Consider the following 6,000-nt stretch of genomic DNA (forward strand, 5'->3'; position numbering starts at 1 on the left):
CCACAAGCCTGGGGGAAATATATTTTTTTATTGTGCATATAATATATGTGTATATAAATATATATATATTTAAGTAAGGCTAATGGGATTATTGGGCAGTCCCTTTTTTTTTTTTTTTTTACTTTTTTAGGGCTGCACCTGTGGCATATCGAAGTTCCCAGGCTAGGGGTATAATAGGAGCTGTAGCTGCCAGCCTACACCACAGCAACTGGGATCCAAGCCACATCATCAACCTACACCACAGCTCATGGCAACACCTGATCCTCAACTCACTGAGCAAGGCCAGGGATGGAACCCGAGTCCTCATGGATACTAGTTGGGTTTATAAACCACTGAGCCACAACAGAAGCTCCAGGCTGCCACATTTCTGTAGTTATTAAATTGGAAAGAAGTTTTGGGCTCCATTACCCACACACATAGACATCTGAACTTGCCTAACATGTACACTCAACTGGGAATTTTACAAATGTGTATGTTATGAAGATCCCAACTCTCCTTACAAATCCATCAAATACACTAAAGCAATAAACATTCAACATTCATTTAGGGCTTACTGTGAGACTGATGCTGTTTTAAGAGCTTCATATATATTAATAGATTAATCTTTAAAATTCTTTGTTGAATAGGCTTTATTATTATCTCCTTGTCATGGATATGAAAACTGAAGTGTGGAGATTAAGAAATATTTCAGACAGCTACTGAATACCAGGGTTCTTAATAAATCATATGCTGTATTAGACTAGGAACCTAGCACACCAGACTGAAAATCTAGAAACATGAATTCCAGTCCATTTATAGTCTCCAGACACATGATATTGAACAAATAATATTTGTTAAACACAGTAAATAAAGTCTCAGCTTTGGGAGGGTTTGATTTTTTTGGTTGGTTGGTTGGTTGGGGGCGGGTGGCCACACTCTTGGCATATGGAAATTCTGGGGCCAGGGATCAAAACCAAAGTTGCAGCTGTGACTGAGCCTCTTCGGAGACAATGCTGGGTCCTTAACCAACTGAGGTAGCAGGAACTGAGTCTTTTTTTTTTTTAAGCCCAAAAAATGAGGGTGGGTGTTCCCTAGTGGTCTATCGGTTAGGACTTAGCACTTTCACTACTGTGGCTAGGGTTCAATCCCTGGTCTAAGAACTGAGATATCACATCAAGCCACTGCGTACCGTGACCAACAAAAGAAGAAAAAAGAAAGATGAGGGTAACATAACAGCTTTGCTGATTTTGAGCATTGTTGAATATTAAACAAGACAATGTAAAATGTCAAAACACTTTAAAGGCAGTAAAGCATCGTGTGAATCTATCAAGCACTTCACAGTTTTGCAACTTGAAGTGAGCCTTCTAGAAAATAAACTGGATTCATGGCACAGAAGAAAATGTGTCCCTAATGTACTAAAATACCTCTATATTACAAATTAAAATGAAAATTAGCATTTTAGCCAAATAGTAAATTAATTTATTTAGGTCCACCTAAAAACACCAGTCGTGGAGTTCCCATCGTGGCTCAGTGGAATAAGAACCCAAATAGTTCCCATGAGGATGCGGGTTTGATCCCTGGCCTCGTTCAGTGGTTAAGGATCCAACATTGCCGTGATCTGTGGTGTAGGTCGAAGATGTGGCACGGATCTGGCATTGCTCTGACTGTGTCGTAGACTGGCAGCTGCAACTCCAAATAGATGCCTAGCCTGGGAACATCCATATGCTGCGGGTGCTGCTCTAAAAAGACAAAAAACTGGGGGAAAAAAATAAGTTTGGAGTTTGCATCATGGCTCAGTGGTAAATAAACCCAACTAGTATCCACGAGGACATGGGTTCAATCCTTGGGCTTGCCCAGCTGGTATCCATAAGGATCTGGCGTTGCCAAGAGCTGTGGTGTAGGTCGCAAGACACAGCTTGTATCCCATGTTGCTGTGGCTGTGGTGTATGCCAGCCGATACAGATCCGATTCAACCCCTAGCCTGGGAACCTCCAAGTGCTGTGGGTGCAGCCCTAAAAAGACTGACGGAATGAATGAATGAATGAATGAAACTTTTCCGAAATGACTTCAGGTTAGTGAGGAAAGCAACATGTCCATTTGTGACAACTTATGATAACACTGTATGCATTAACCAACTGCTTTAGTCTGTAAACCAGAAAGCTTGCTGGAAGAGGGTGTGTTGGTTTATAATGTAAACCCAAGAAAAAATTACCAGGAGTATTAAGTCTCTCATCATATATCAAACCATTAAATACCATATAATTTCCAGGGTACTTAAATGTATTGGATTTAAACCAATCTGTGGAGAAGCCCTATTAATTAATTCACTTATTCAACTTTTATTGCAATGTGTTAGGAAATAGTACTCTGGTATGAATTATAGAAAGAAAATGATCTATTTGATGGAGAAATTATTGTCCCTGTCAAAATCAAAACAAATTAGGAGCTCTCATTGTGGCTCAATGGAAATGAATCCAACTAGGAACCATGAGCTTACAGGTTCGATCCCTGGCCTCCATCAGTGGGTTAAGGATCCAGCGTCACAGTGAGCTGTGGCATAGGTGGAAGACGCAGCTCAGATCCAGCATTGCTGTGGCTGTGGTGTAGGGCGGCAGATGTAGCTCCTATTCAACCCTAGCCAGGGAACTTCCATATGCTGCAGGTGTGGCCCTAAAAAGCAGGAAAAAAAAAATCAAAACAAATTCTTTTTATATACACACATACTTATATACATATACGCACATATGTTTTACATACATATACATATGTTTTATGTGTGTTTTAGATACATATGTTTCATTTCATCATAGGTTAATACTTATTTACCATTAAAAAATGCTTTGGGGTCTTCAGCAAGTTAATTTTAAGTGAAGGACTTCTTTTTTTTTTTTTTTTAACTTTTTAGGCCTGCGCCCATGGCATTTGGAGGTTCCCAGGCTAGGAGTCGATTCAGAGCCATAGCTGCCAGCCTACACCACAGCCATGGGCAATGCTAGATCTAAGCAGTATCTGTGACCTACATCGAAGCTGGGGGCACCTCCAGGTGGATCTTTGGCCCATCGACTAAGGCCAGGGATCTAACCCTCATTCTCATGGATACTAGTCAGGTTCTTAACCTCCTGAGCCACAACAGGAACTCCAAACTTCTATTTCTATATCTTTTAAGTGCTCATATCACTTTGGAATACTGGCATTATCTGCTAAAGTTAAACATATGCATACCCTATGACCCAGCAATTTCTTTTTATCTAAGTATACACCCAATAGAAATCATGTATAACAGCATCAAAGTACATTTTTTTAAATATATGTTTTAAGAGCAGCCCAGGTGCGGCCCTAAAAAAGAACAAAAGACAAAAAAAAAAAAAACTTATACCTCTATTAATTTCTGTCTCAGAAATGTGGCTTGCTTCATCTCTCAGCAGTAGTTCTTTCAATATCACTAACAAGGATCCAATTGTCGCCTTATAAGATATTTTCATATTATCTAGTTCCTCTCTATTTTCCTGAATTCCCTGACTTAAATATTTCCCTTCCTCTGTACCTGGCTGCTCCTAATCTTTCTTTTCTGCTCAGATTCTTCCAGTAAGATATTCTGTCTGATCAATGAGTTCAGTTTTCAGCTTGAAGCTTTGTAATATATTTTCAGGGATCTTGCACTGTCTGCAATGAACAAGTATCCTCTCCCACCTTCCTTAAGTGCTCTTCCAGTCACGTATAATGGATTTCTTATCACTCAGCTAAAGTTGTAAATGGTTTCTCTCCTAAACTAATGTTAATATACCCTGGGAAGTTCCTGTCATGGCTTAGCAGTAATGAAACTGACTGGTATCCATGAGGATGTGGGTTTGATCCCTGGTCTCCATCAGTGGGTTAAGAATCCAGCATTGCTGTGAGCTGTGGCGTAGTTTGCAGACAAGGCTCAGACCCTGCGTTGCTGGACTGAATTTGTGACTTAACTTGATCAACAGAATGTAGCAGAAGACATGTTATGTGACTTTTTTTTTTTTTTTTTTTTTTTTGCCGTTTCTTGGGCTGCTCCCACAGCATATGGTGGTTCCCAGGCAAGGGGTCTAATTGGAGCTGTAGCTGCCAGCCTACGCCAGAGCCACAGCAACGCAGGATCCGAGCCGCGTTTGCAACCCACACCACAGCTCACATCAATGCTGGATGGTTAACCCACTGAGCAAGGGCAGGGATCGAACCCGCAACCTCATGGTTCCTAGTTGGATTCGTTAACCACTGCGCCACGACGGGAACTCCGTTATGTGACTTTTAAAGCCAGATCTTAAGAAACACTTCAGCTTCTGCTTTCAACCTTTTATGATGCTGCCCTGGACTATGAAGTCAATTTAGCCTGCTGGAGAATGGTGGTCACATGGGGAAGAACAAAAACACTCAGTGGACTGTACCATCTGTCAGACATGAGAGAGAGGCCACCTTGACCTTCCAGCACAACTCTTCCAGCTGAATGTTGCTGTACCAGTGAGCCCTGGTAACACAAGCAGATAAACTGTCAACCAAACCAAGGAATCAATTAATAAGTCATTACTGCTTTAAGCATCAGTTTTGGCCTTGTTTATTATGCTGAATGCTTACAGAATTATCTTTTTTATCTTTTACTTTCTCACTTTGACTGCTGATCCCCTGGCCCTCTATTGTCTAATTCAGAAAATATAATTTCTCTTTTTTTTTGCCTCAGTTTCAGAAATGATCTGCACATAATTTCCCTGCACAAGACAATCATTCAAAACTTTATCAGAGTTCTTGTCATGGGGCAGTGGAAACGAATCCGACTAGGAACCATGAGGTTTTGGGTTTGATCCCTGACCTCATTCAGTGGATTAAGGATCCGGCATTGCCATGAGCTGTGGCGTAGGTCAAAGATGCTGCTTGTATCCCATGTTGCTGGCTGTGGTGTAGGCCCATGGCTACAGCTCCAATTCAACCCCTAGCCTGGGAACCTCCATATGCCATGGGTGCAGCCCTTTAAAAAAAAAAAAGTTATCAGCATCATTTTTATAATCAAGAGATTCTTTCATCTCTTTTGTAGACCTCTGATGTACTTTCAGTTTTCCCTGAGCATGATGTTTTTTTCATTACAATCTCCTCTTCCTGTCACATGACAGAGCACACTCAACTTTTTCTACAAGTAATTTTGCTTCATTAAGAACTATCTTATCTCCTCTAAAAATGTATATTAAATTCTTACTCATAATTTTTCTATGTACTTAAAAATTTCCTATGGATTTTTTTTATATTTTCTTCTTAGTTTACACCATTACAGGTATATTTTTCACTGGCTTTAGATTACTTTCTAAAAGTTTGCTGATTTTATCTGGCTCCTTCATCAGAGATGTGTTCCTATTTTGCAGGTTGTTCTCTTCAAGTGAGTTCTTAATTTGTGAGGCTGTTGATATTCCAATACCTTTTCAGGAACTAGTTTTTTCCCTTTCATGCGCAGTGTACCCTTCTCAGCAAGAATACTGTTTAGTTACTTGGTTTCTGCTGCTTTTTTTTTTTTTTTTTTTTGGAAAGTGTACAACATCCAAGGGTACTCCCAGTAAAATTCTGCAGGTCACTGTAGCTTGCTCCAACATCACAAGAGTTCCACAGGGCTTGGTCTAAATTGTTTCAAGAAATGAAGCCCCTGTTTCTAAGCTGTAATTTTCTGGAGCAGTGATTCTCAAAATTTATTCCAGGAATTGGCAAGGTTAAAATGATTTTCAGTGTAATACTTAGACTTTATTTGCCTTTTCTGCTTTCATTCACAGCAAAGGTTTCCCAGGCTACAACTAGGAGTGATTCCATCACTGCTCTGAAGGCTAAGAAAGGCATCTGCATTATTGTGCTTAAAATTTTTACTTTTTTATTTTTTTATTTATTTTATTTAATTTATTTATTTATTTTTTGGTCTTTTTGCCTTTTTTTGAGCCATTCCCACAGCATATGGAGGTTCCCAGGCTAGGGGTCTAATCAGAGCTGTAGCCATCAGCCTATACCAGAGCCACAGCAACGCGG

The sequence above is a fragment of the Sus scrofa genome, chromosome 1, assembly GCF_000003025.6.
Source record: "Sus scrofa isolate TJ Tabasco breed Duroc chromosome 1, Sscrofa11.1, whole genome shotgun sequence".
Taxonomy (NCBI): Eukaryota; Metazoa; Chordata; class Mammalia; order Artiodactyla; family Suidae; genus Sus; species Sus scrofa.